This window comes from Leopardus geoffroyi, chromosome D4, assembly GCF_018350155.1.
Source record: "Leopardus geoffroyi isolate Oge1 chromosome D4, O.geoffroyi_Oge1_pat1.0, whole genome shotgun sequence".
Lineage (NCBI taxonomy): Eukaryota > Metazoa > Chordata > Mammalia > Carnivora > Felidae > Leopardus > Leopardus geoffroyi.
The window spans coordinates 8,358,879-8,372,443 of record NC_059342.1 but is presented as its reverse complement, the minus strand read 5'-3'; the positions used below and the strand labels follow the sequence as shown (position 1 = coordinate 8,372,443).

Below are 13,565 nucleotides of genomic sequence, written 5' to 3'. Positions count from 1 at the left end.
GTGCCATAAAGGGTAATCTCTTTTACTTAAAGTCAACTAATTTTAAATTCACATCTAAAAAATGCCTTTACAGCAACATCTGGACTAGCGTTCGACCAAACAACTGGTGCCTATGGTCTAACCAAGTTGGCACACAGAATTAACCATCACAGGTAACAGGGGACTCAGGCATGTACCATTTCCAGTTAATCATTTTACATGACTAGTTACGTTGACTATGTGTCTCAAGGGCTGGGGGGAGATCAGCCCATAATGGAAATATAAACATTTAATAAAGACACTGAAAGAGAGGGAGAAGGTGGTTTTCTGGAAAGGGTTCCATGTAGGAGCCCAGCATAGCTACTGGACTTGCTCTCGGAATCCCGGGTTCTCTACCCGACTGGGCTCAGTTCCAAACGCACAATGCTCTGTGTCCCATTCCCTGCCTCACTTTGCTTTGATTTCATAAAAAATCTGTGATTCAAAATTTTCTGAGGTTATATTTGGAGTGTGATTGGTGGCTCTATATAAGGGATGAATCACCAGCTACAACTGGCATGGGGATGGTAATATTTGACACAATATGGGACACTTGTACCATATGCTATTTATAAGATCTTACGTATAGGCCAAAAGAGCTCAGAATACCTAAACGGTGAGTCCTGGATTTTTAGTCATGTCAACCACGTAAGACTGATCGCTAATACACGAGCTAACTCTTTGGGGTAGAAATTAGTGACAGAAAAAAAACCTAGCATGACTTGTGTAAACAGATTCTTCCCCTTAGCTGTGCCACCGGGCTTCGTAACTCTGTTTGTGGCAATTCTCTATAAAACTGGTTTTCTCTCTGTAGAACAAGGATACAGCTTGTTTCCTCCCCTGTGGGATTTGCACGAATCTGGAGGAAACCACCCAGATGTTCAAATAATATTGTTTCATGAGAATCAAAGGCTTCAGGAAAGTTTGACCGGTGGCAATCTTTCAAATATAAATTTATGAGGCATCTCAGATATTGACATGCTGGCTGTAATTAGAGAGCCACACTGAAAAATTCCTTCTCATTTCAAGAGAATGTTCACTAAAATTATTCTGCTGCCATCCATCCCACCTCGGAATTGGAAATATGAAACACGGAAACTCACACATTCTTGCAGATTAACAAACCAATAGCCACCTTAATTAATTCTTCTTTGTTAGACATTACATTATAAAAAATTTCCTTGACCTAGTTTCCATCTTAGAATATATGAATAGGCTGCTATAGGTTTTCCAAGCTAAATAAATCTCTACCATTATGGAACTCTGAAATCAGACCTTTGGTAACAAATAGATTGAAATTACTATCTTAAAAAAAAAAACTGTCAGCTGTGCACGTTGGTGATACAAGGCTATGATGCATTTTATTTTCTTAAAAAAGAAACTTCATTCAAAACCTAGTATTGTTCAAATAAATGCACCAAATCCATTAAGTCAAACACAATCACCAATTTTTCTCAACAGTTAATAAGAAAAACCTTGAAGGTTGGTATAGCTTTCCTCGCCCGTGGTATAATGCTGAACATTTCTGTAATATGACCATTCTTATAAGATGTTGGAAATACACACAGAAGATTAGCACATCAATACAGATTATTAGAAGAGTGTGTGAAGAAGGGAAAAAATACTCCTGCTCCAAAGCACATTCTCACACAGCTTAAAAACAGACGGAGGCATTTTCTTTTTTCTTTAATTTGTTTTAACGGGTATTCATTTTTGATAGAGAGAGAAAGACAGTGAACGGGAGAGGGGCACAGAGAGAGGGAGACACAGAATTCGAAGCAGGCTCCAGGCTCTGAGCTGTCAGCACAGAGTCCAACACGGGGCTTGAACCCATGAACCGTGAGATCATGACCTGAGCAGAAGTCAGACGGTTAACTGACTGAGCCACCCAGGTGCCCCAGATGAAGGCATTTTCATTAGCAACTGAACTGTCTTAGCAACTGCAAGGAAAAGGGAAAGCAAGCTATAACTCTATGACAAGTTTTATTGCCCAAAAAGGGGGGAACACAAGATAAACAAAAGTGTGCACACCATTGGAAAAACTTGAAATTTCAGTGTCTTGACTTCATTATCTCTGTTTATTATCTGATGACTCCTTCATTATTTTTAATGCTAATTGCATCAATGTCCTTTATCATTCTCCAGGAAGCCACCTGACATTTGTATCTATAATAAGTTGCAATTACGTTTACCTTGAGAATTCTTTCTGGAATTTTCTAACACTGCACAATCACTGAATATACTCACGTATCACAAACCAAACATGGGAATTGGTACAGATCAACAAAAGGTGAGGTTCAGGACAGCACTACTCTATTGCGGCAAGTTACACGGTCCAAAGTGAAGAGAGCATTCTGGACGGGGCCATTCTTCAGCCACGGAGTTCTGGGGTGATCTTGGTATAATCCCTCCACCGTCAACAATTAAAATGCTGCATGCGTTTCCCATTGTTATTTGATGACAAAATAATATGAGTTACAGAAATCAAAGTCCTAATTTGGGGAGTCACAGAAATCGAAACTAGTAGAATCCTCTCCATATTAAAATGAATCATGAAGGGGAACTTTGTACCACATATAAGGTCAGATTTAGGAAATAAAATAAGTCAGATATAAGTCACACTGGGCACTTCGATGTGTGCCCAAAAAAAAGACCTTCTGCATTCTCCTTATAAGATCCTAAAAGCTGCCTACAAAGCATGAAAACTCACTCTGTAACCACAAAATAATTACTATTCTCTGTAAGGATGAGATTGTCCTGACCTTATGAAATTATTCTCAAACCCAAAAATATCATGGCAAATAATGGTAATGCTCTCAAATAAAAGTAATTTTTATAAAACAGATTTACTGCAAGAAAAAAATTGTATAATTCAAGTTCTCGATAACATAAATTACATTGAAAAAAAATGTTTATTTATTTTGATGGAGAGAAGGGGCAGAGAGAGAGACAGAGAGAGAGAGAGAGAGAAAGAGAGAGAGAGAGAATCCCAAGCAGGATCCACACTGTCAGCACAGAGCCCAACATGGGGCTCGATCTCACGAACCATGAGATCATGACCTGAGCCAAAATCAAGAATCGAAAATCAAAGAAATCAAGAAACTGCCTTTTTAAAATAAAGCAGACTAGGGGGCACCTGGGTGGCTCAGTCGGTTGAGCGTCCGACTTCAGCTCAGGTCATGATCTCACAGCTTGTGAGTTCGAGCCCTGCATCGGGCTCTGTGCTGACAGCTCAGAGCCTGGAGCCTGCTTTGGATTCTGTGTCTCCCTCTCTCTCTGCCCCTAACCCACTCGCATGCTGTCTCTGTCTCTCTCAAAAATAAATAAACATTAAAAAAAGTTAAAAATAAAATAGAGCAGACTATTATCAGAAAGGCATACGCTAAGTTAAAGAAAGCCTGCATTAAAATCATAAACGTGGTAGCACCTGACTTAAAAACTGTAATGTTTAACCTTAGATTAGTTTGAAATTCATTTTGTTTTATGATAGGAGGTAAGGATCTAATTTATGATTGCAGCAAAATTTGCTGTGTAATGTTTCCTCCCACTGATAATGATGCCAATTCTTATCATATACTAAATTCTTTTAAACACTAAATTCTGTTTCTGGGGTATCTACACAATGTGACACGAGTACAACACAATTTTAATTTGGGGAGTTTTGCAATAGCTTCAAATCTGATAGGGGATAGTCTCCCCTAAATATTTTTTAAACAATTTTTTTTCAAATTGCTCTAATTATTAAGTCTTCCATACAAATTCTGGAATCATTTTGTTAAGCTCCACTGAACTTCTAGAATGTTCAGTTGAGGTTCTTATTGAAATTAGATTAAATGTCTTTATTAATTCTGAAACCCAAACGCACACCTAAGTGGGAAAGAAAACACAGAAGGGAAGACATAAGAAAATTAATAATGATTGTCTTCAAGTGATGGAATGATGAGTCATTCTAAATTTCTTCTTCATATATTTTTGTGTTTTTCAAGCTTTCTACAACAATCATTACTATAGCCAAGGACCACTGACATATAACAGTGCCTATAAATGAATCCTGGAAATCCACGACTCATTTCTAAGATGCTCTCGGAACACAGGAAGTATTCATGACAATCATTAAAGGGATGAACTGTGGGGACAGAGAAAATACTATATTAATTATATTCCCTAGGAGTCAAATTTTATTATATTTTATCTTTAATAATTATCCAGGGCCACCTGGGTGGCTCAGTCAGTTATATGTCCGACTCTTGATTTTGGCTCAGGTCATGATCTCGTGGTTCGTGAGACTGAGCCCCATGACAGGCTCTGCAGTGACAGCATGGAGCCTACTTGGGACTCTCTCTCTATCTCTCTCTCTCTCAAAAATAAATAAATAAACAAATAATACTTTACAAATATAGAGTTAGGAATACACTTCAAAGACTTAAGGATAATATGTTAGGAGAAGAATCAGGATGCCTATTTTTCCCAAAACTTGGACGACAAAATAGTATGAACTAACGTTACCATTACTGTCTGCAAGTTATGTGCCACTTAATTCCCCAGGTAATAGGAGGTACTTTCCTCACATTGCAGCCATGGCGGAAACAACAGTGAACCACAAAAATGAGCAGATGTGGGATTTCAGTCCGTACCTGTCAGATTCCATGGGGTATTATTATCTTAACAACCTCCACATATGCTCCCTTCCACAATCACATCCCCTAATATCCATGTTGGTGAAATTGGATATTTGGGCCAGCTTCTGGAATATCATCTCTCTTCCAATGATCAATATGTTGATTATAACTTGGAGTGAATCTAATAAAAGCATTAATAATGATGAATTTTTCCAGCATGAAACACGGCATGTTTCTTCATTTATCCAAGTTTTCCAAGGTTCTCAGTCAACATTTCAAGCCTCTTTCTGTAGATACCTAGACATTGCTTAAGGTTATTTTTGGAGATTTTACACTTGGGGCAACTCTCTAAACAGAATCTATTCCGTTTCAGGCTCAATAATGCTTCTGCTCATCTGTGGTAGGGCTGATGATTTTGGTATACTTCTTTTGAACTGGGTCACTTAACTCTTTGATAATCATAACGTTTCCATTGATTCTCCTTTTTCTATAACAGACAATTAAACCATTTATATATTTCTTCTCCATTTTTCCCTATTTTTGACACTTGTCTTCAAATAGGTTAGAATTTCCCAGAATTCTAATTGTTAGAGCAGACGCCCCTGTCCTGGTCGGGACTCTGTAAGGAAAGCCAGAACTCATTTTCAGCCGGTCTACTGGTGTGGATTTATGGGCTGGGAAAGAGCTGCTGTCTGGACACTCACAGAAAAAGCCCAGTTCTCTGCCCAGAAGAGTTCATGTCTCACACAGCAGAGGCCTCCAGAGAATGCCAGTCCAGCTCAAAGGTTCCCGGCCACCCTGTCCAGCAGTCCATGGGCTATGCTCCCCAGTGTCTGCACTTTCTCCCATATCATCATTATGAACCAGGCTGGTGGGTATATAGATCTGTAGCCTTAAAAATATTAAGAATCCTTCTCTTCCTTAGTTTAATAGCATAATATTATGGTGGAATTTCCTTTTTTTAAGTTTTATTTATTTTGCGGGGGCGGAGCGGGGGGCGGGAGAATTCCAAGTAGGCTCCATGCTGTCAGCACAGAGCCCAACGTGGGGCTTGATCTCACCAACCATGAGATCATGACCTGAGCAGAAATCAAGAGTCAGATGCTTAACAGACTGAGCTACCCAGGCGCCCCTATGGTCGAATTTCTTAATGCTAATACCATAGAGTCACTTAGCATGCCATTTAAAAGGCACCAATTTTATATATACTGTAAACACAGACACGTTAAAAAAAAAAGTACTTCGAACAAAGAGACGTCGCAACACAAAGTATTATGGATGATCGTCTCACGGGACAGTTTTGGTTTTTCTGTCTTCCACCTTTACAGTTTCCTCTTTTCTTTACACAATGAGATTGTAGTATTTCTACCCTGGGGGTGGGGGGCAGCCTTTTATGTGGAAAAATGGATATAATTCGGTGCTCTCAAAAGCTTCAAGAGATAATCTGCACATCCATGAAACTGAAATAATGACCAAACAACATGCAAAAAAAAAAAAGGGACGGGGGCAAGAAATTAGCATAAGTTGAAGCATACACAAGCACAGAGGAGGTGCTGGCCAGAGCGCACAGTGGAAATTATCCATTTATGACTTACATCCTTACCTACTTCCGATAAGAATCTCAGGCTGTTCATAAGATGTGGTGAGGTCAACATTGGGAAAACTTGCAAAAAAGCTCCTTGGAGAGTGCGGGTGAACTTGGCTTGCGTCAGCCGCAGCACAGGGAGTTCTGGGTCACGGCACTGTTAAATACGCAGAGCGTTCGGAAAGGAGTCGTTGTGCTGGACAATGAAAACAAACTGGCGCTGAGACCTGACGTCACTTGAACCCACCTGTCCGTCTTCCTTTCTTGCGAGAAAGGCTGAGAAACAATGTCTAGCAAATCCTTTTCTCTCGCTATTGGTCTGCTAAGCAGGCGCCGAAGGAAACAAAGACTTCAGGCTTCCCAGCTGCCTTCGGGCACGACAAGGGAAGGAACGGGATGGAGTGTTCTCAACTGCAGAATTACAAAATGTAACTCAGAGACACCCATGGCCACGTGCTCGGTGGCTAGGGGCCCGTGGGCCAGGCTGCGCCCCGCTTGGACACACCACGAGGACGGACGCTTCGGCGAGACGCCAGGAAAACGCCAGCCCCCAACCCAAAGCTCTTACTAACTACCAGGCAGACTTCACCTGGAGTCCGTGACATTTCATCAGACCCGAGTGTGAATTAACTTAATAAAGGCCATGCAGTCCCACTGCAATTTAAATTAGTACAAAAACCTGGGATATTAGACTTCGAGAGCATATGCGTGAAGGACTACACGGCCATGTGTCTTTATATCATTTCCACGTACAGCCACCAAGGGGAAGTGAGCTTAACGAAGTCCGCAAAGCAATCAACATTGGCTTGTGAATATTATTCAACTTCTCTAAGCCTCAGTCTCCTCATCTATAATTAGGAGGGGGTGGTGGTGGTGATGACGACGACAGTAATAATAATACCTTCCTCGTAGGGGTGTTGTGAGGCCATTCATACACGGTGCGTACTACTCACGTGCGGATTTGTAATCACCGTGTGAAGATGTGCTAGGCCCTACTCTTCTCCTCTGATTTGATTTCCTGGCTCTCTTTCCCACGGAGATCATCCTCCACAAACGACTTCAATGCCAGCCACTGTATTTCAAAACAAGCAGAGAGCCAGGCTACCTTCAACACTCCTGCAAAACCATTGTAAGTGGCTGGCAAATGGCCAAGGGACTCACTCAGGCAAACAGAGGAGACAGAAGTACGAGCAGCTGGAACCTTCGGCCGCGGAAGATGCTTCAAATGAATGAAGGTCAAATAAGTCACACAAGTTGTTTTTTTTGTTTTTTTTTTTTGTTTTTTAATCTTTGCTTATTTTTGAAAGAGAGAGACGAGAGTACGAGTGGGGGGGGGGACAGAGAGAGGGAGACCCAGAATCCGAAGCAGGCTCCAGGCTCTGAGCTGTCTGCACAGAGCCCGACACGGGGCTCAAACTCACGAGCTGTGAGATCGTGACCAGAGCCGAAGTCAGACGCTCCATCGACTGAGCCACTCAGGTGCCCCAGTAACACAAGGCTTTAAATGCTAACAGGAAAATGGGAAGCAAAGTCAGAACTGTCAGAAGAACAGACAGGCTGGACAGTGACTTCAGATCCTTGCATTACACTGGAAGCCCAGCCACACAGACAGTTTTGTTTAATCAAAGGACTCCTAGACAAATAAATGTATACCCCATGCACCTGTATCTGACTAAAAACATTTATCGCCCACTGAAAGGCCTCTTTTTGGACAATCCCACCGTACAAATGTTACTCCGTAAAAACCTAACATCCAGCTGGTGGAAGTCTGGCCCACTAGTCGTTCCAGTGAAAAGCCTAAACTACAACACGGAATGAATCGGTGAGTTAGGGCTCTTGTACTTTGTCAAGACGTTCTGCCTTGATGAAAACACTAGCAACTGTGAGAGGAGGAAACTGCGAATTTCCACAAATAACCTCATTTTCATTTCACACCTCTTATGACTTTCAGATCAAAAACCTAGATTCTCCTAGGTCTTCTGTGTGGCTCATGAAAGCAATCCACTCTCAGGGCACCAAATCCTTCTCCTTCACAACAGGGCAGTAAATTGGTTAACACATTTAAAAATTCACAGAAGGTTAAAGCTAAAGGATCCTTAGAAATTCTCGTCACGGGGTGCCTGGGTGGCTCAGTCGGTTAAGCATCTGACTTCAGCTCGGGTCATGATCTCACAGTTTCTGAGTTTGAGCCCCGCATCGGGCTCTGTGCTGACAGCTCAGAGCCTGGAGCCTGCTTCGGATTCTCTGTCTCCCTTCTCTCTCTGCCCCTCCCCTGCTCACGCCCTGTCTCCCTCTCTCAAAAATGAATAAATTTAAAAAAAATTTTTTTAATAAAAAAAGAAATTATAGTCTGAATCGTTTATCACTCAGACGAGGGAATAAACAAGGGCACAGAGAGGCCCAGGCACTTGACCAAAGTTGCACAGCAGATTAATTTCTAAATGAATAGCCAACACACGAATGAGCACTTCAGTGCTTTAAAAAAAAAAAACAAACAACAGTGGTTTTTCAAATCGTTTTTAAGGGAAAACGCTTTTTACTATTTTCAAATGTAATCTTGCACAGAACTCCAATATACATAAGGGTCAGAGATGCCTACTAAAAGTCAAGGGAGGGACTATCTAACCCAGCGTCTCCTTACCCCTCTTCCCATCTGTCTTACCTCCTCTCCCCATCCCCAGCCCTGGCCTACAGATGCCTCTGCAAAAGTCTGGAATTAATGGAGCAGAGTCTGAACCTTTGCATATATCATCATGAGACTCTGGTTTCTGCTGGCATGCTGGGGCCCCCTGTCTGTGCCTTCCCTATTGGGCTACATCCCCTGACATCAGCAGGTGCACTACGGGGGCCCGAGGCTCCTAGACTCGTGTCTCCTGTTCGTCTTCCTTTGCTCCTGCTCGTGTACGTACACAACTTAAGTATTTCTCCTGGTGTCTTCTCTCCTTTTAGGCCACCATCAGGGACAAGTCTATTAACTGCACTGGATGTCTGAGCAAATCTATTTTATTTTAAAATGCATCAAAGCAAAGGAAAACAGATTTTCTGGTTCAGAATGTCACTAGTGTTTTATAGCTGGCCCCTTCTTAACTTGGCAGTCTGTGGGAAAGAGAAAAAAAAATGGAAAATTGTTTTTTCCTGGGGTTTCATCATACTGAGAGTGATCTGGGCGGACTCGTTCTCCAGGCGCTTGAGAAGAGGCCCCGCACCCTCGATGGGCATGTTCAAGCAAACACGCATCATCACATTAAGCTTTGGGAAAGTCATGGGATTGAAAAACCAGTTCGAGACACCCCGACCAAAGGCAGTAGATGGGAAAAGAAGATTCCCGCTTTTGAATTGCCTTTATTTTCACAAATGCCGCAAGCCCAAAGCAAATCTTTTCCCCAAGCCTATAGTACACACAGCATATAAATATGACTCCTTTGGTTTCCCCTCTTTGCTCAATGTTTGCCACCCACAACGCCGCTGACGTTTGTCAGACAACTGTTTTTGCTGCGTGACATTATCCTGTACACGGAAGGCCTTCACTCACTGAGGGCCAATAAGGCCACACCCCCAATCACTATGACAACCAGAAATGCACCTATACATTCTCAACACCTCCAAGGAGTACAGAACTGGCCTCTGACTTAGAACCTATCCCCATCCATCACCTACTCCGTTTTTCCCTTCCTTCCTTGCCTTCTCAGGTCGACCCTTAACATCACTCTAGTTCTTTACCACTGTCCCCATAAGGTGTATGACAGTTACCCACTTGTGCACCTGTCCCCACTGCTTCCTGCCCCCATCCTTGAATATCTTGATAGCAAGGATCACATCCCAAACTCTGTGTCCTATAAATGCTCAATAAATGTTCCTTGGGGGAAAAACTGGCTGACACAAACACGAAATGGGAAGAGGTTTTGAAATATGCAACATTTTGGAACTTCTACCTCCTCAACTCCCTGAAACTGATTTTGTAATTTTGGAGGAACTACGTGGAGACATTTTTATTCTCCGGAGGAACGTGTATTATTAGTTTTTGCCTGCTTTTGAGCCTCCTTGCTACCACGGTTACCAGGAAAAAAAATCTGATTCCACCACCAATCACAGATCCACTCAAACTAATTAAACTATGTTTGCAAAATTTGCAGAGTCAAAGTGGTTGTGAAATGGGGAAATAAAAACCTAGGTTTTACCTTAAGGGAATTTCAAATACCAACGTCAGACATAAGGGGGTAGATGAGTGAAGTGAAAGGCCTCGCAGGAGCGTGCGAATTCTAAAAGACACAAAGATCTATATATAGATATATCATATATAAATACACGTCATATAAAATATATATGTAAAAGATATAATGAAGGGCTCCTGGGTGGCTCAGTTGTTTAAGCGTCTGACTTCAGCTCAGGTCATGATCTCATGGTTCATGAGTTTGAGCCCCACCTCAGGCTCTCTGCTGTCAGCATAGAGCCTGCTTCAGATCCTCTGTCCCCCTCTCTCTCCGCCCCTCCCTGGCTCATTCCCTCTCTCTCACTCTCTCTCTCTCTCTCGCTCTCTCTCTCTCTCAAAAATAAACATTTAAAAAAAGATGATGGTAAGAGATCTAAAATACCACAACACAGAAAAACATCCATGGGTCCGCTATGGCATGAGGTTTCCATATGCTTTTCCATTTAACCTTCCCTATTTAATCCCTTAGCCAATGATACTAAGACTATCCCCATCTAGACAATAAGGTTGCCAGAGATCAAGTAATCTCCACAGAGCCACAGAACTCATATGGAGCAGACCCAGGATTCAAGTTCACCCAAGCTTGCCTTTGTTCACCTCCGAGCTCTGAATCACCCCACCCAACCAACTCTCCCCGCACTCAGGGTTGGACCCTCCCCACAGAACTAAAGGCACTTAAACATAAATGAAATAAATTGTGCCACAGCTTCAGAATCACACATCACACTAGTCTTTGTGTGTGTCACTGTTCCCATGTCACGGCCGCTGGCCCAGAAGGAAAGGGCAGAAAAGAAAGGAAAACATTTTTTGATACGTTTGATGCATCCGGTCGTGTGCTTTATAGTGAAATCTCATTTAATCCCCGTAAGAAGCATCTGTGTTTTCGGATGAGGACATTGAGATACTGAGGGTAAGTCACCTGCCAAATTTCATCTTTCTCTGTGGTCCTACACCTGGGGAAGACTCTACCTGGGATTCAGTGTAAGTCCCATCATGCCATAATGCCACCTATATGATTCTTTTACATAAAAATACTGAAAGAGACCAGGTTTTCTACAGCATACAGAAATACTGCCTCAGGCAGGGAATACAAGATACCAACACTTCAAGTAAAATCACCAGTTCTGGCTGGGGTGATCACTTAAGCTCCCGATGGAAACGAAACGATGCAAACTTTTCCCAAGGAGAAGAGAGGGTCAAAGTTCCACTACCTTTATTTCTGCGTGTTTTTTTCAGAACGAAGGAACAAATCTGGCAGGGGATTTATTGGCTGATCCTCTCCGTCTTCAAACAAATTCTGCCCCGTCAGCCTATGTGTTCAAGGCTCAATTTCCTGATTGATAATTATATTAAATTTTGCAGATAGAGCTGTAGTTCTCATCTGATTCTGTGCCTTATAAGAGTCTTTTCTAATCAGTAAAGTTTCGTTACAATATGCTTTGTATTAGTAATTATAAAACGGCCATGGTATTTAGTTCGCTTCATTATATTTTCAAGCATCAGGTTCTCAGGTTATTAAATTAGACATGTTACCACTGGGAAGTGTGGCAATTTTTCCTAATTAATAAAGACAAAGGGAGACAAAGGGAAATATTGTTTCATGGTCTAAAGGTATTCAGAAGCTAATAACTTCTAAGAGTCACTACACTTGGTGAGACTTGTGAAACACACACACACACACACACACACACACACACACACACACACACACACAGGACTCCACTTTTGCCAAATAGCACAAAGCAGGCACTCAATAAAACAGGAGTTCTAAATGTCTAAATGAAATCTCCCTTTCCCCTCTATTTGTGCTCTGGATGCTATTTTAACACAAGTGCAATCAAAATGATCATTGAGGGAAATGTTGCAAGTTATATGTGGTCACCGATGAAAATCAATAAGGCCTCTCAAATAACAGGTCCAAGGAAACAAATTATGCGTAATTCTTACCTTCACAACTCAATGATGCTTGAAATGAAATCCCTTTATACCCTTTATGCAAGAATGTCTTAGTAGTAGTTAGTGGCTTGAAAAAGGGGGTTTTTATCAGCAAGATTTCTGCGGCTGCACATCTCGCCTCAACTTCAGGGGTGACGGGTGCCGGATCAATGTATTCAGGTGTCGGAAGCATGCTGTCGCTTAGCTTAGAGAGAAATGCCACCTACGGGCTCTTCCTGCTCTTAAACAGGGGCAAGAAATAGACAGGAAAAAACAATCCTTCACATGCAGAGGTTTTTAACTGCCTCAAAGTCCTCGTAAGTCTCAAAATTACAGTTCTGAAAGGGAAAATTAGAGAAACAATCCCTTAATTTCTTTCTCTCTCTACTTTCCAAAACAAAATGTCTTTCTCAGGCAAATTTTACCAAAATAAATATGAGCAAGATTAGACACAAGGAGGGGCGCCTGGGTGGCTCAGTCGGTTAAGCGCCCGACTTCAGCTCAGGTCACGATCTTGCAGTCCGTGAGTTCGAGTTCGAGCCCCGCGTCGGGCTCTGGGTTGATGGCCCAGAGCCTGGAGCCTGCTTCCGATTCTGTGTCTCCCTCTCTCTGCCCCTCCTCCGCTTGGTCTCTCTCACTCACACACACTCTCTCTCTCTCTCTCAAAAAAAAAAAGAGGGGTGCCTGGGTGGCTCAGTTGGTGAAGCGTCCAACTTCGGCTCAGGTCATGATCTCACGGTCCATGAGTTCGAGCCCCGCGTTGGGCTCTGTGCTGACAGCTCAGAGCCTGGAGCCTGCTTCCGATTCTGTGACTCCCTCTCTCTCTGCCCCTCCCCCGTTCATGCTCTGTCTCTCTCTCTGTCTCAAAAATAAATAAATGTTAAAAACAAATTAAAAAAAAAAAGATTAGACACAAGGAAGTATTTACACTAAGTCATGGAAATATGTATGCATGTGTGTGTATATATGTGTATATATATATATGTGTATATATGTATGTATATATGTGCATATATATACATATATGTGTATATATATGTGTGTGTGTGTGTATATATATATATATACACACACATACATACACACACCCACACATGCCTATAATCATATAGATATATATGCACAAATAAAACATATACCAATGGTATAAATGTATGTATATGTATGTATACCTATACAATCTTTGGTGTATACTTTA

General features: G+C 41.9%; 1 protein-coding gene across 1 annotated transcript in view; it reads right to left on the bottom strand.

Moving 5' to 3' along the window:
• The window catches only part of LOC123593587 (histone-arginine methyltransferase CARM1-like), a 246,751-nt gene that overhangs the window by 192,243 nt on the left and 40,943 nt on the right, over nucleotides 1-13,565 (bottom strand). The window lies entirely within an intron of this gene.